The sequence below is a fragment of the Meriones unguiculatus genome, chromosome 1 (genome assembly GCF_030254825.1).
Source record: "Meriones unguiculatus strain TT.TT164.6M chromosome 1, Bangor_MerUng_6.1, whole genome shotgun sequence".
NCBI classification, from domain to species: Eukaryota; Metazoa; Chordata; class Mammalia; order Rodentia; family Muridae; genus Meriones; species Meriones unguiculatus.
In genome coordinates, this window is record NC_083349.1 from 198534171 (window position 1) to 198551589 (window position 17419).

A 17419-nucleotide genomic window follows, 5' to 3' on the forward strand; every position below is an offset into this window, starting at 1 on the left:
AGGCATGGTAGCAGGCACCTTAACTTGAGGAGCCATCTCACCAGTCCTACTTAATTTTCAAAATAATTCTATTCTATTATTTATTTTTGGTGTCTCAAGATAGGGTTTCTCTGTGTAGAACTGGCTATTCTATAACTCTCTCTGTTGAACCAGGTTGGCCTTGAACTCAGATATAGCCTACCTCTGCCTCCCAAATACTGGGGTTAAAGCCATGAGCCACCATGGTTAGATTACTTTTAATTAGATGTATGGATGTCAAGGAAACCACAGGAGGATGTTTCATCCTCTGGAGCTGTAGTCACATGCAGTTGTGAGTCACTAGATATGAATGCTGAGAATTGAACTCAGGTCCTCTGGAAGAACAGTACTTACTCTTAACCACTGAGCTGTCTCTTTAGCTTTTGTTTGTTTTAAATTACATTTTTATTTTGTGTTTGTGCTTGTGTGTGTGTGTAAAGGTTAAAGGACAACCTATAGGAAAATATTTTCTCTTCTACCACCTGGGTCCTGCGGATTAAACTCAGGTCCTTGGGTGTGGCAGCAATGGTCCTAAACTCCTGCTTTTCTTGCCTCCATCTCCCCAGTCTTAGATTGCAGGTGTAATCAATCTGCTTTTATTTGACGCTGGAAACGGAGCCTGGGACTTCACGCATGCTCGGAAGCACTCTGCCAACTGAGCCACACCCCCATGGCCTTGCCTCTCCTACTTTTAAACCAGAGTTGACTAGCTTGGCATTGTTTGCTATTTTAAGAACTTGTTTATTGTTTGAGACAGGGTTTCTCTGTGTAGCCTTGGCTGTCCTGGACTTGATTTGTAGACCTGGCTGGCCTCAAACTCACAGAGATCCAACTGCCTCTGCCTCATGCACCACCTAGCCTGCCCAGGTTACTTTAAGAACTCTTTTCATAAAAATGTTGTATCAGTAGTTAAACTGATATTTAAATTTATTAATGATAATTTAAAATTCTTCTTTATGGGGTTGGAGAGATGTCTCAGTGATTAAGAGCACTTGCTCTTTTTCTAGAGGATCTGGGTTTGATTCCTAGTATCTACATGGTTGCTCATGACCATATAGAGAGGCTCTGATGCCCTCCTCTGGCTTCCCCCAGCATCAGGCACGCACATGGTACAATGCATATACATGCAAAACAAAATACCTGTATGCATAACATAAAAAATAAAAAAAATAAGTTATCTATGGCCATAGAACATTGCATAATGCAGATTGTCTATAATTTTACAGATCAATCTCCTGATGAGTTTATATTGTGTTTTTGTTACCCAAAAATCAGAATCATCCTAGCATGATAGAAGCCACTGGCAGTTTTATCACATCGCTCTGTCACCCCAGTCTTGCCCTGACTTTTGGACAAACTCTCAAGACTGGAGTTGCAGATTCAAGGTATTGTATGTCTGCAGAATCAAGGCCATGACCACTTTCAGATTTGAGATTTTGTGCCTTGGCAGGTTCAAGGCTTTGTCTATTGTTTGTACTTTACTTAAATCCTGACCAGTTGCCTCTGAGCCAGATGGAAAATGTGCATGTGATTTTTCTAGATGTTTGCATGTTACCTCTTGTAGGTATCTGCAACCAGGGAGTCTGGACTTCACCACCAGTTAAAATTATTATTTTTTTAATTGTGTTTGTTAGTTTGGGTGGGTGAGTACTTACATGTGCACACACCTCAGAGTGTGTTTGAAAGACAGAGGACAACTCTCAGAACTGTACTCTTTCCTTCCACCTTATGGATCCCAGAGATGGAGCTTAGGTTGTCAGTCTTGGTGTCAAGTGTGTCACTGAGTAATCTTGCCTGCCCCTCACTGCCAGCTCTATGTCCTCATGATCTGAAGAAGCAACGTTTTCTGGTTTGCAACTTATATGTTCCTTTAATTACTGTGGAGATTGTGGCTAGCTATAGGACATCACTGGAACAGGGAGCACAGTGAGGGGAACGCTGTTGTGTTCTTGAGGAGTTGCTGTGGTACCCTGGTTTAGGGTGGTATTTACAAAGATGGAGGATGGGGGATGGTTTTAAGGAGTATGGAAGTAGAGTCCATGGGATGTATTGGTTCTTGGTAAGAGGAGATGAGGTAAATGAATGAGGAAGAAATGCTTCTGGAGGTAGATGGTGTTACTCACCCCCAAACTTGTCTACAACTTCAGGTATGATGCTGTTTGGAATAAGATGTTTTTGAGGGCTGGAGAGGTTGCCCAGTGGGTCCATGTGTCTGCCTCCAAGACTCATATTTTGAGTTTGATTCCTGGAACCCACATGGGAGGATAAGAGAAGAAACTCCTAAAAGGTATCCTCTCATATCTCCATTTTAAAGCCATGGCATGCATGCAGTGCATGTGGGAATTCTCTCTCTCTCTCTCTCACACACACACACACACACACACACAATATAGTTAAAAAATTTTAAATAGAAGCCTTAGGAGTTCTGTTGATGAAGGCTGTCATTCTGGATAGGATGGACTCTGAATCTAAGGGTGTTTCTTTATAGGAAACTCAAAAGAACACAACGAAAGGCAAACCCTGTGAGGGTGCAGACAGGGCCAAGCATGTGGCATCATCAAGCCAACCAGCCAAATATTTCTGGCAATAAGCAGGAGCGCAGGAAGAAAAGAGAGAAGAGTTTATCCCCAGAGCCAGAGGAAGTAGCACTGTAGACACTAGACCCTGAACTGGAGGAGAGTAACTTTGACGTCTAAAATCATGCAGCTTGTGATCATTTGGCATAGCAACCACAGAGAACCAATTTGGGGACAGTCCTTCAGACTATTACAAGAACATCCCTGTAATCAGGAGATATGGGTCTGAGACTCAGCTTGCTGCCTGCGTGACTCAGAGCAATTAAAAAATCTTTACTTTCCCATCTATGTGAAGGAGATGGAAAGATTTCAACCACAGTAGATGGCAGATAATAGACTTTCAGTCTCCATCTGTGTTTGTGTCTGTCTCTGTCTCTCTCTGTCTCTGACGCTCTCTGTGTCTCTGTCTATCTCTCTGTGGTGTGGTGGTGTGTGTCTGTGTATCTATATATATATATATGTACTCTCACATGTGTACCATATGTAACATGTGTACACAGGTCCTCAGGGTGGCCCAACTCCACCTTATTTTTGAGACAGGCTTTCACCAGTGGGCCTGGAACTTGCAATATAGACATGGCTGGTCTTGAACTTACAGAGATCTACATGCCTCTTTCTCTCAAGTGCAAAGATTAAATGCATGCACCACCACACATTTTTATATTTGAATTTTAGAGGAATACACAAATTCAGGCTTTTGCTGAATTTATGCTGAGGGCCAGTGCAATGGCTCAGGGGAAAAGGCATCTGCCACCAAGATGCATCCCCAGAACACACACTGTAGAAGGAAAGAACCTACATGTTGCCCTCTGCCCCTCGAATGTGAAGCACCGCATGCTTGTACCAACATGAAATAAACATGCAAGCACACACATGAAATAAAAGAGCGGTAAAACATTCCAAACAAATCCTCACCACCATATGCATTTTCCCTCTCACTGGTCCAGTTACAACTCTGAGTATATGAGGCTACACAGTGAACAGCATAACATGTATCTGATGAGAGTCCTGTGACATGAGGGGAGCTGGAAAACTCAATTCCTGGACAAAGAGGTTTCAGCTGTTGTGACACCATTGCATCCTTCACAGTTTGGCAGCGATGACGCTTGATGAGAAGGAAAACCTGAATGCAGAGTGGCCCCTAGTAGACTCTGGTGTCCTCACTCAGGGAAGGCAGTCTGTGGAGCAGGGTGCAGGCGGAGAAAGAGCCCACTGTGCTATTTACCTGGGGGGGAGACAGTCTTGGGGCAAAGGGGTGTGAAATTAGGGTACAGATGGAAAGGTGATCAGAGGTTAATCTCATGCAACAGTGTTATTCAGATATAGCTCAGTGTTTAAAACACTTGCCATGCAGGCGCAAGTTGTAGATTTCAGATCACCAGAGTTCACATACATGCAGGGTGGGGGAGGCATCTGATACAAGGGATCCTCAGAGTTGTTGGGTGAACACAGGTTTGATTGAGAGACCTTAGCGAATAAGAAAGAGGAGTGATGGAGGAAGATAGCAACCTCAGGCTTCCTCATATTATATGCATACATATGTGTGTAGATCCCATGCACATGTAGGCACACACATGTGCATCTGCACACCTACAAAAACATGTTTATCTACATCCATGTGGATTACACATAGGAGAAAATGGAAAAATATCTGAAGAATCAGACTTACTGGATGGGAGCGATTATTTGGTACTTTCTCGGGAATTTCACACAGCAAGATGGAGGAGGGAGGGAGGTGAAGAAAGGAGGAGAGGGAGAAGGGTAATGGGTAAAGGGAGAAGGAGAGGGAAAAGAAGAGGGAAAGGGAGATACATACATGCACACGTGCGCTTGCACGCGCACACACACAAACACACAAACACACACACACACACACACAGAGTATGAACTGGAGGCAGGAAGAGGCTTACATGTGAGCCCCAGGCCCAGGCCCAGTTTGAAGACCTTGTTGAGGTAAGATGTCAGTTCCCTAAGGCATGCAGCCAGTGATGCTTCTGTAACAGAGGGTTTAGGAGTGTTATTTCTTGGGATGGAGTCTCACGATGTGACTGAGGTAGAGCAAAGGCTTGTGGGATGTGTTTAAGCACTCTCCTGAACCTCTGTGTGGAACTGGGTACACCCTATGAGGGGTGATACCCTAGCCAAGACTAAATAAGGTGTCTGGTTATTCTATTTTCCCTGGGATTTGTTTATTTACTTTTTAAAAATTTTTTCTCTTTTGGTGGGGGTACAGAACTTTTAACAGCTACATCAGGAATGTTCCAGAGTAATCAAGAAAACTTAATCACCCCAGTGTCAAAGCACCAAATGTCTTAATGAGACTTTGGAAACTGGAGATGGTGGGAAAAACTAGAAGCAATGTAATTAAATTACATTTATTTCGTGTACGGGGTGTGTGTGACTACTGGTGTTCATAGTTTCTGAGGAAACCAGACAGACTGCACAAGAAAGAAGTGAAGAACCCTTCTAGTGGCCGGTGAGATGGCTCAGTGTGTAAAGATGAGTGCTACCAAGACAGATGGCCTGACTGGGATCCTCGGGTCCCACTTGATAAGAGAAGAGGATCAGCTCCCAAAGCTATCCGATGGCTTCCATATGCATGCTGTGGCAAGTGCACATCCCATTAAATAAGCAAATAAAATTAAAAATAAATAAATGAGTGCAACAAATTCTTCTTGTTTAGTTCCTCCGGGGTAGTGCTGGCTGCAACTGTGAGCAGGAGGAAGCCATACAAATTTCATCAATTTTACATGTTCAAGAGGGTGAAGGCCAAAGCAGGCCTTTATATTTTTCAGACAAAGAATAATATTTTTGAGAAGGAGTGACAAGACAGATGGGTCTCTGGCTGGGGGAGTAAACTCCAGGCTGTCACTAGGAGATATACTGGGCATCAGGCTGGGGGAGATAAGGGCTGCTTCGTGGTGTTACACAGGTTCAGGGCAGCCCAGTCACTGGCCTGTGGTGATCGAGGCTCTGTTCCAGCTGTGGTGTTGGAAGGATGGCCCTCCCCCAAAGGATCTTCACAGTCTGCTGCTGCTCCATGGAGAGGCAGGCTCAGTGGCCTTTCCCCTGGCCAACTGTGGGCAGTTTCAGCCTAAAACAGCTGACAGGCCAGTCTGGTGCATTTGGAGATGGCTACTGTCTCTGATATACATCTTGGCTGTTGGAAATAATGCTTTTGATGAATATGGATGGGCAGCTATCTCTTCTGAATATTGGTTTCACTTCTTTGGAACATCCCCCCCCCCCCAGTGTTCTCTTTAAACACAAATATTTGTGTTAGTGGGTTGGCTTGGATGTCCACTCTACCTGTGGCTGCTAACTGGGCTAGTCTTCAACTGGTTGGTGTAGATATTCACCCAGTGAGACCCTCCCCTTGTGGTGATATGCAGTATTCTCTGAGAATTTTGTGTACTTCTGTGACAATTTATTTTCTTCTTTTTCTTGCTATTTTTAAATTTATTTAACCTTTTTTGTTTGTTTGTTTGTTTGTTTGTTTGTTTCTCGAGGCAAGATTTCTCTGTGTAGCCTTAGCTGTCTTGGACTTGCTTTGTAGGCCAGGCTGGCCTAGAACTCACAGAGATCTGCCTGCCTCTGCCTCCCTGAATGCTGGGATTAAAAAGGTGTGCCACCACACCAAGCTTGAATTTTTATTTTCAAGACAAGACCTCTTCAATCACTGGGAAGGCTGAGGCAGGTGGATCTTTATGATCAGGTTCCAGGACAGCCAAGGCTACGCAGAGAAATCTTGTCTTTAAAAAAAAAAAAAAGACATGGCCTCATGTAGCCCAGGACCTCAAATTCATACCATAGCGGAGGAAGACCTTGAACTTGACACTTTTGCCCCCTCTTCCAGAGGTCCAGGCTCACAGATATACACTGCTATGCCCAATTTATGCAGCACTAGGGATCAAACTTGGGGCTTGGCAAGTCCTCCACAAACTGAGTGACATTCTTACTCTCTCTCTCTTGTGTATGTTAATTTTTATATTTACAATTGAGAGAAACAGGGAGAGAAAGAGAGCGAGTGAGAGCAGGAGCATGACATGGCATGCTTTTTGAGGTTGGAGGACAGCTTGTGGCATTGAACTCAGGAGGTCAGGTTTGGCAGCATGTGCTTTAACACTACACCATCTTTCCAGCCCTGCATTCTGCAGCTTGTAACTTTGAAAGGTTATGGAAGCTTTTTGAAAAGTGAGCTATCCTCTTGGTAGAAAAGGTCAATCCTGTGACTTGCAAGAGAATGAAAACACGAGGCAAGTAATTGCCTGCTGGAAGATGCTTTGTTTCAAAGACTGAGGCAGACCAAGTTCTAGGGTCCCTCAGGAGAATCATACTCTTTCAGTGTCACGACTCAGGTATAGTGAGTCATCTCCCAAATTATGGGAATTACGTGGCCGTGCAAAGACAGGGCTCAGGCTGCAAACTGGCAAATGAAAATTGCTTTTACCAATTCAGTAGAGATGTCTTTTCTGTGCTGGGTTTTGAGACTCGACATTTGTCATTTAAATGTCAAAGCCTTGACGGGAATGTCATCTGAAACAGCAATAATTGTAAAGTAAAATGCATGCCCAGCCTGTACCCCAGGAGAAAGGGTGATGGGCAGCAGCCCACGAGGTTTTGAGCAGCTGTGTTGTTGACTATGTTCTCATCAGAATATGCTGGGGCTGAAGGTCATATTTCTTTTTCAGAAAATTTAATTAAATTTTTAAATTGAATTTGGTGTGTTTGTGCTTGTGTTTGTGTGTACGCACATATGCCTGCATATGTGTTCACGCACCGACACAGTACAAGTATGGAGGTAAGAGGTCAACTTGAGGAGTTGACTTTCTCCTTTCAGTATGTGAGTTCAAGGGATGGAGCACAGGTCTTCAAGCTTGGCAGAAAGCAGGCGTCTCTACGTGATGAGCCATCTCACTGCCTGCATCTTCTGAGTGTTCCATTTCTTCCTTCTTTCCTTCATTTCTTTCTTTTTTCTTTTCTTTTCTTTATTTTTTTCCTTCAAGACAGGGTTTCCCTGTGTAGCCCTGATTGTCCTGGAACTCACTCCATAGACCAGTATCACAAAGATCTGCCTGCCTCCTCCTTCCAAGTGCTGGGATTGCAGGTGTATGCCATCTCACCCAGCTCCTTGTTTATTTTTTTTTTCAGTAAACATCTTTTGTGTCTTGTATTAGAGATGTTTTTAACTTTTACTTTATTTATGTCTGCGTGTATGCATGTGTACGGGCATGAGCTTTGGTGCATATGTGCAGGTAAGAGAACAACCTCTCCTCTCTTTATGTGGGTCGTGAAGATCAAACTGAGGTCATCAGCTTTACCCGACGAGGTATCTCCCTCCTTCTGGTGTTGCATATTTGCAGACATTAATGGAAGTAGTATTTTATTTATTATCTTTTTGTTGTTTGTTTGTTTACTTGCTTGTTTTGAGACGAGGTTTCTCTGTGTAGCTCTAGCTGTCCTGAAACTTGCTTGTAGATCAAGCTGGCCTTGAACCCACAGAGGTCTGCTTGTCTCTGCCTCCTGAGTGCTGGGATTAAAGGCGTGTGCTACCACCTGGCTTGTAACTGTTATTTAAAATTTTTATTTTGTGGCTGGTCCTTGATGTTCACCTTCTAACTTTTCTTTATGGGTTTCCTCTGTGAATTAAGACCTTAAAGGTTTTATCACTGGTTGTGGTGACCTCTGAAACTGAGTTCTGACATTGTTAATTGTTATTAGTTACTTGATTCTCATTTGTGAACTTTCAAGGATGCACAAGAGTGCTGAACAGAGAGAAGGAATCTTTTTTTTTTTTTTTTTACCCCTGAGCTTTGGAATTTCATATCTCCCCTCCCATGGTGATTTCCATATCTCCAATGTTATGTGTATTGCCCCTGAGATAAATTTTACATATGCATTTATGCAAAAATTATTCACACACATTATGCACAGACTGTTATGCATAATTACACACAGGTCATTATGTATAATCTATTATGCATACGTTGTTAGACATATCCTATTTTGCACAATTATATTCTAATATACAATATGCAAAACAGCAGACTATATTACTTTTTACCTGTCTTTTTTCATGCAACAATTCATCTTGAGCATTGTCCCAAGATAGGTTTAGAATTTGCTCATTTTCTTTTTATTATGGCAAAATCCTCCACAGTGTGAGGACGTGGGGAGTTAATAACAGATGCCCTTCCATGAACAATGGAGCAGTCTTCATTCCTGTCCCTGGGGTTCCAGAAGAACCAGAGAAGCCAGCTCATGCATATTGTACCAGGTATTTAGTTTGATGTGTCTGCAGGATGTATCCTGGAAGGAATATTGCAGAGTCAAAGGACATGGGTGTACTTGAAATAAGCATTGATTCTTCCCATATTTGCCTGAATCACGAATTGTGAACATTGGTAATAACCCAGGACTCTTCAAGTCCTGAAAACATAAAAACAAACCCACATAAGACCTTCCTGAGGGACTGACAAGGCCATCTGGAGATCAGGGAACAATTCAAATGAATGAAGCAGCCAAGTTCAGACACTGACACCAACATAGCCAATGCTGATAGGCAAAATGAAAGTAGGAAAAGGAGTTAATGGAAGAAGGGAGATTTGTCTGCCAGGGTCTCTAGCAATGCCAGTGGCTGCATGGTTCAGTTTGGCACTTTATACTATCTGGCTAAGAATATTTTTTTTTTTTTTTGAGACAGGATCTTACATACTTTAGCCTGGTCTTACATTTGCTATATATATATAGCCAAGAAGAGCATTGAACTTCTGATCCTCTTGCCTCTACTTCTGGAGCACTAGGATTGCAGGTGTGTGCTACTGTGCCTAATTATGATAACGGATTTTCAACAAATAAAGAAACACTAATAGAGGTTTTCTCAGCCTAAGTGCAGCTGAGAAAATTGACCCAGACTTGCTTCAAACTCTTGATCTTCCTGCCTAAGCCTTCTGAGTTCTGAAATGACAGGCTTGTACCACTATGGCTGGCTTCTAATCTATGTGGTGTGTGTGTGTGCTAGTGTGTGCGCACACACCTGTTCGTGAATGATCAGCAACCTGTTCAATCCTCAGAACCCATGTTAAAAAAATAAAAGCCAAGTGTGACATAGCTAAGTAAACACATATAATCCAAGCACTAGGGAGGCAGAAACAGAAGGTCCTTGATGGTCATTGGCCAGTCAGCCTAGCTTACTCGGTCAATTCAAGGCCAGTGAAAGACCTTGCCTTAACAAAACCAAAGGGCTAGGAAAATGTCTGAGAGATAAATCACTTATTATGTAACCATGAAGACTGCAGTTTGGATCCCAGAATCCATGTACAAAAGCAGGGTCATGAGCTGGCAAGATGGCTTTGTGGATAAAGACACTTGCTACCAAGTCTGATGACATGAGTTTGATACACAGGTCCTACACGGTGGAGGGAGGGAACAGATAGCATACACAAGTTGTCCTCTGTTTTCCACAAGTGTGTGTTGTGAGTGCATGTGCTTGCACACACACACAATCACACACACACAAATGTAATAAAAATATTTTTTTTAAATATTTTTTTTAAAGCTAGAGAAAAGTTAAATAAGGTTTAAAAAAAGGCCAGGTAAGTAGGGAAGCCACCTGTAATGTCAGCTCTCAGGAGGCAGAGCTGGCTACCTAGCCACTCCAGGCTCAGTGAGAGACCTGCCTCAGTAAATAAGCGTAAGAGTGATGATAGACGACACCTCATAAAAATTCAAGTCTATACACATACCGAAGTGTATACATCCTAACACACACACACACACACACACACACACACACACACACACACACGTTTTTAATGAAGCCTTAAAACAAGATTTTTATAAACAATTTTCATGCATTTTACAACTAGGGTCTAATTCTATCACCCAGGAAAACACCTGTAACTTCAGATACCAACTTCATTAGTTTGCCCTCTAAATATTTATTGAACATCTATCATATACTAAGATAAGGTTTGGGACCCTCAAGCCCAGGAGTATCTCAAAGCTTGGATAAAGTGGGCTTCCGTGCCTTTTCTTTCCCTGGTCCTTCCTCCCACACTCCTGTAGTTTCCATGATAACAACCTGAAGTGGCTTCCCCTTCCTTCCCCTCACAACAGGTTGGAGCTACCACCACCCTCCCCCTCCCCCAGGATTCTGGCAGCTAGATGGGAGAATCTCACCCTAGGGAAGGGGATGGACCACTGTTTTATTATACTTCTACTTTTGTATAGCTTTTATTTATTTCTTTATTCCTAATTGGAATCTTTGCAGATGTGTGAAAAACCACAGGCCTGTGAGTTAGCATGCTGAGGGTTGATGACTTCCAGTGTTAGCATTAGGTTAATTCTTTCTGAGATTTCTCTGCTCAGCTGATAGGAGGATGTCTTTATGTATCGTCTTTCTTCCATGAGTCTAAATCCCACCCCCTCCCCACTTTTAATTCTGTTATGTTGAGAAACATTCTCACATAGCTCAGGCTGCCCTTAAACTGATTGTGTAGCTTACGGTGATCCTGAATTTCTGATCCTCCTGCCTCTACCTCCCAGGTCCCGAGATTACTAGTGTGAGCCACCATGCCCGTATCTGATTTCCCATTTTTATAACGACATCAGTTGCATCTGACTATGACTCAACTCTAAAGACTCCTTCTTAACTAATTACATCTGTATCATTTGTAATTCCCAAAACAGTCAGGTTCTGAGTCAGAGGATAGTACAGAGCATCGATATATGGATATTAAGGGGTGCCAATTCAACTCATAACATTGCAAGAGGTTTCTCCTCATGCCTGTAGAAAAATGAAGTTTTCTGGGCTGAGGAGATGGCTCAGTAAAGCGTTTGTCATGCAAATTCGAGGACCTGAGTTAGACCCCCAGAACTCTCATTAAAGGTCAGGTAGCACATGCTCATAGCCTCAGTTCTGAACAGAATTCCTGAGACTGCCCGAATCACATAAATGGGGCGTGGCCATCACCCCAGAAGTCCCAGCACTCTAGAGACACAGCAAAAGGGTCAGAGATTCAAGGTCATTCTTGGCTACATAGTGAACTTGAGGCCAGCCTGAGTCACATGAGACACTGTAAAAATATTTTTGTACAGGGGCTGGAGAGATGGCACATTGGTTAAGAGCAAGTAATAGTTGTCCAGAGGACCAGAGTTTAGTTCCCATTCAGTGACTCATAATCATCATTACTCCAGTTGCACGGAAATCTGACCTCTCTGGCCTCCAAGGGCAGGTGCCTTACTCAATTGCGCATACCTTATTGCCACTGTGTAATTAAAAATAAAAGAAATCTTTAAAGATATATTTGTATATGTGCTAACTAGTTTTGTTTTTTGTTTGTTTTATCAACTTCATGCACAAGCTAGAGCCATTTGGAAAAACAAAACCTCAGCTGAGAAAATGGCTCCATAAGGTTGGCTGTGGACATTCTATAGGGTATTGCCTTGATTAATGAATGTGGGAAGGTCTATCCCCTTGTGGTAGTGTCACTCCGAGGCTGGTGGTCCTACATTTTATAAGAAAGCAGGCTAAGCAAGCCGTAGGGAGCAAGCCAGTACGAAGCACCCCTCCACTGGCTTCTGCTTCAGTTTCTGCCTCCGGGTTCCTGCTCTGAGTTCCTGCCTTCCATGAATGACTACAAGCTGTAAGACAAAATAACACCCCCCCATTACCTTTAGTTATGGTGTTTTATCACAGCAACAGAGGAGTAATTAATATAGTACAGAACTTCAGTGGCCATAAAATCAGGACTTCAACTGTAAATAGCAGTGGGTCCACCATAGAACCCCACACCATTGTAGAAGCAGAATAAAGTCCTTTTAGACTAAATTATTCAGCTCAGAAATGTGTTTCAGTATTTCTTTGGGTACCACTCTTGTTTGACTTCCCTTTCTTTCGCTTTTATTTTTTGACACAGTATCTCTGTCTGTCTGTCTCTCTCTCTCAAGCTAGCCTAGAAGTCACTGTGCAGCCATGTATGGCCTCAGACTCACAGATCTTCCAGTCTCTTTCAATTGCTGGGATTATAGGTATGAGCTACCTCTTTCTGCTTATTTGACTTTTAAAAAAATACTGAAAACATATGTGAAGTAGATTTGCAATGAAAATGTTTTTTAAAAAGGAACTGCCAGCTATTTCCCATATAACCAAATTTATTACCAAGGGAGGAAGGAAAGAATCCATCAGAGGTCACTTGTTGGAGGGAAGATTTTCCATTCTTGTGTAGTCTCTGACACTACTGACCGTCTGACCAGTGGTGGAGTTCTGAGGAGAGAGATAGAGGGCCAGAAGGAAGAATGTGAGGAGCTGGCATTCCCTGCATGGAGGTCTAAGAGAGGAAGCAGGGTGTAACTGAGGTTGACCCTGAATTTTTGAACCTTCTACCCTAATACCCCAAGTGTTGGTACATAGAAGCATGTACCAACACAGCCAGTTCATATGGTGCTACGGCTCAAACTCAGGCCCTTAAGCGTGCTAGACAAGTACTCTACCAACCAAGCCATACCCAAGCTCATGAGGCCTAGCTAGTGATGGTGCAGAGAAGTCTAAAAAAGGGTTGACATGCAAGAAAATCTCCTATTTTCTGCTATTTCTACAGGCAAGTTGTAGCTCCAACTTGCCTGATATATGGCTGACAAATGAAAGTTGTTTAGACTTAGGGCTAATAACATTTAAAGATCACAATAGCTGCAAAAACATAATGAAATAAGCACAGAAAGGTAGCTGTGAGGCAAAAGAGAACTTGGGCCCCCACGAACACACACATATAGTGAACTATGGATGATTCAGGAGGCAAACAACTTCGAAATAGCAATCTTTTCTGACTGAAATTACTTCTTCTAAGTAGAAGCCACTTGAAGCTCAGGCCAAGCATACACCGAGAAGATAATGGCTCAGACCAGGCCAGAACAGCTCCTATTCCATACTTAATGCCTGTTGGGGATCCATTGTGTAAGCACATAGCCATTTAATGGCAAGAAATGGCACAGGAAACAAAGTGTTGAAAAGATGCCCTTTTCAGACATTGAACATAGTCCATTAAGGTTGTTTTTCTGATTGTTTCCATGGAGACCATTTCATGTAATTATTCTCCAGTTTTTCAGGGGCTAAAAAAAAGTCTTTGTGTTTCGATTTTCTAATGCAGTGGCTTGAAGCATGCCCATTTCACAGCCCAATGCACAACTGTTGGTTCAGAAATGCTCTTTGTTCTGACTTGCAGAGAGATTCTACTTGTGCAAATGAAAATACAGGACAATGGATAGATCTCACGTTTCTTCATCTGTGTATCCAAGTGCAGGTGTACACACACACACACACACACTTAATTAAAATGTAATAAAAAGTCAAAAGTTACATGCACTTAAAAATTGAAGCAGGAGTATTGCTTGAATCAGGAACTCTTGGCTAGCCTGGGCTACACTGCAAAGCCCTATAAAACAAACAAACAACAAACAAACAAACAACAAGCAGGGGGTTGGGGGTGGAACTCAGTTACCAGGCAAGTAGGCTGTCTTTCTGTTTGTACATACATACACTAATATCTGTGTGTTTACCATACATATACCTGTTCACACTCATACACACACACACACACACACACACACACACACACACACATATATATAATAATTCCCAGTACTCTATATCTAAACAAATTTGTCTCTTTGTACAGAGAAAATCCTGTGGTCCCCACTGTCTCCAGGATGTGACAGAGGCAGTGGGAATCCATGGGGGCTTTAGGATGGGGTGTGACCAGGTCAGATGGCCCTTGAGAAGGGACATGCTAGGACCTCCCTTATAGGTCCCCTCACCCTTACTCCCTATCTGAAATAAAGATCTTTTAATATGTATCAATCAGATTCCTTATTCATTTATAGTGATGGATTTTTGGTTTCTCTTGACCTTTGATATAAAAACTCCAGAGTTTCCTGTAGCATATGCATTGCCTTTTAAAAATATTTATTTTTATTTTGAATTTTGAGTGCTAGTTGTGTTATGGTGAATATGTATGTGTGTGTATGTGGTGAGGTCTGTGTGTGTGTAGTGTGCTGTGATGTAGTATTTGTGAAGATGTGGTATGGTATGTGTGTGTGTGCATGCATGTGTGAGTGCAGGTGCCCTCAGAGTCCATAAAAAGGGTGTCAGATCACCCGGGGCTAAAATTACACGCATAAATAAGTCACAGGACATGAGTTGTAGGAACAGAACTCAGGTCCTCTGAAACCATTTCTTTGGGGTTCAATTAACTCAATTTTAATTACTAGCTAACAACCCCAGACTTAGTGGCTTTAAACAATAGCTTAACTGTGGGTCAAAAGTGTGGGTGTGGCTCAGCTGGTCCTCTGCTCCAGGTCTCAAAAATCTGTAATCTAGAGGGTGGTGTATCTGGGCTCTGAGCTAGAGAAGGATCTCTGGCCAGGCTGCCTGGGTTGCTGGCAGAATCTGCTTCCTTGCAGCTGTAGGAAGTGGAGGCCCCTTCCTCGGCTCCCGCTGGAAGTTTGCCCCACATTCTGAGGACCACCTGTGTTTCCTGGCTAGTCAAGCTTTCCCAGTACAACTCCTTCATCAAGACGGCAAAGAGAGTTGCTAACTGGACAGGGTTTTATATTGTGTTACACAGTCATAAAATGACCTCCTATCTTTTATGTTGCATTGCACAGGTTAGAAGCCCCATCCTATGTGCTCAAGAAAAGGGGATACTACAAGGACATGAACTTTGGGGCTGGTGGGTAATGAGGACATCTCCTACACCCAATGCTGCCTTTCTATATTGAGAAATGGTCTTCAGTTGGCCAAACTCTTGTCCTATACCAATGTGTATAGTATTTCCTTATAAAATTCAATTCCGTTCTTGTTTTTTTTTTCTGTTTTTTCATGTGTGCTGCATGTATTAGGGCACACATGTGTGTATGTGGAGACACCAGGTTAGTGTTGGCAATTATCCTAATTTTCCACCTTATTTACTAAGCCAATGTCTCCCGATCAAACTCAGGGTTCACCCACGTGACTAGTCTTGCCAGCCAGCTTGCTCTATGGATCTCCTACCTCCACCATCTAAGGCTAGAATCATAGGCAGAGGCCCACAGTCATCAGACACTTTGCATGGTTTTTGGGCATTCCAAACTCAAGTCCTCAAGCTTTTATGGCAAATTCTTTAGTCACTGAGCAATCTCCCCAACCTCCTCCTCCTTGTCCTCCTCTTCCTCCTCCTTCTTTTTAAATTAAGGTCTCATGTATCCCAGGTGGACCTCACACTGCCTATGCAGTTGCATATGAATTTAAACTTCCAAACCATCTCCACCACTTTCCAGGTACTGGGGTTATAGCCATGCAACAGCACACTTGGCTTACGCAGCTTGGGGTATGGAGGTCGGGGCTCTCTGCTAGGCAGGAATTCTACCAGCTGAGCTTCATCCCCAGTCTCAAATTGCGTTTCAGTAAGAACCTGCAGGGTCTGTTTCTTAAGAGATAAAGAGGCAGCCAGCCCCAGGAAATTAAAGCATAGCCAGAGGCATCTACTATCCCAACAGACAGCTGTGATTTAAATGCTTGGTAGTCTTGAGATACAATCGGCCTCTGTATCTCATCAAGCACCCACCTGCCATGCCAACGTGATGAGTGGTCATGCAGGCGCAGACTCCCCTGCACCTGTTTCTGTCCACTGATGGCCCTGCACTCTGATGCTTAGCTCTAAATCCCTCACATGTCTGTGCTGCGTGGAGCCCGAGATGTCTCCCTCACTGCATAGTCCCATAGTATGCACTGAGATAGTTCAGAACAGAGTCTCCCTTGTTGTGTTTTAATAAGCACCACTGAACAACTGTTCCTTCACAACACAACTCACAGACTCACAAACTCACCGTTTGTGTGTGTGTGAGGGGGGGGAAGTATGTGTGTGTGTAGATGTTTGTGTGTGGTGTGTGTGTGTGTGTGTGTGTGTGTGTGTGTGTGTGTGTGTGCATCTCTGTCTGTGAGAGAGAAGAGGGTAGAGGACAACCTTATGTGTTATTCTCAGGAATGCTCTCCACTTTCTTTGAGATAGAATCTCTGACAGGCCTACAGACTGTTAATTAGGCTAGACTGTCTGGACAGTGAGGCCCAAGGATCCTCCTGTCTGTGCTGGGATCCTCCTGTCGAATGTTGGGATTACAAGCATGTGCTACCACAACTGGCTTTTTACATGGTATCTGGGGATTGAACTCTGTTCCTTGTGCTTGCAAAACAAGTACTTTACCAACTGAGCCACCTTCCCAGCCCACACTGGTCAAGTTTTAAAAGAAAAACCAAAGTACCAGTGGAAGAAACTTTCTGACACAGTCCAGAGTGGTGAAGAACACACAATACGAATGTCAAGACAGGGTCCAGTTGCAAAATTCAAGCTTGGCTCCTAGGACTCCCTGTGGGTGGAACTTCATGGGAAGTGAGCGAAAGGTTCACCTGAGGCCCAGGAAGTAGCTGCATTTCCACAGGACTCAGGGAGTCAGCAGCTTCTTGGGAACAGCTCACCATGGCCAGCACTGAAACCACAGCTGTCCGCTCAGCACTGCGCGGCCCTAGATGCAGCCGATAGCCAGCTCTTCTATAATTTCCTGGGGCTGGCTGCCTTTTTTCTCTCTTGTCTGATGAAATGCATTCCTGTCCGATGTGTTTGTGCTCAGCACACAGCTGGCTCTATATGAGCGCATTTCACATTTCCACACCCTGATGCCAAACGTGCTTTCTGATGTGCTCGTGGGAGGGGCTCCTATTGCCCAGCACAGGCACGGCTGGCATATAGAACGTCATGATCTTTGTAGTAGAGGCGACTAGCTGCCCTGGGCAC

At 43.4% G+C, this 17419-nt stretch overlaps 1 protein-coding gene across 14 annotated transcripts in view; it reads right to left on the reverse strand.

The window, feature by feature from the left end:
• Positions 1–17419, reverse strand: part of LOC110566737 (ubiquitin carboxyl-terminal hydrolase 29-like) — a 221102-nt gene that overhangs the window by 56035 nt on the left and 147648 nt on the right. Inside the window, exon 3 of one of the 14 annotated variants that reach the window (XM_060375803.1) lies at positions 12757–12861. The exons of the other annotated variants lie outside the window; for them this stretch is intronic. The gene's annotated coding sequence lies outside the window, so the exon portion shown is untranslated. The remainder of the gene's footprint in view (positions 1–12756; positions 12862–17419) is intronic. 14 annotated transcript variants of the gene reach the window in all.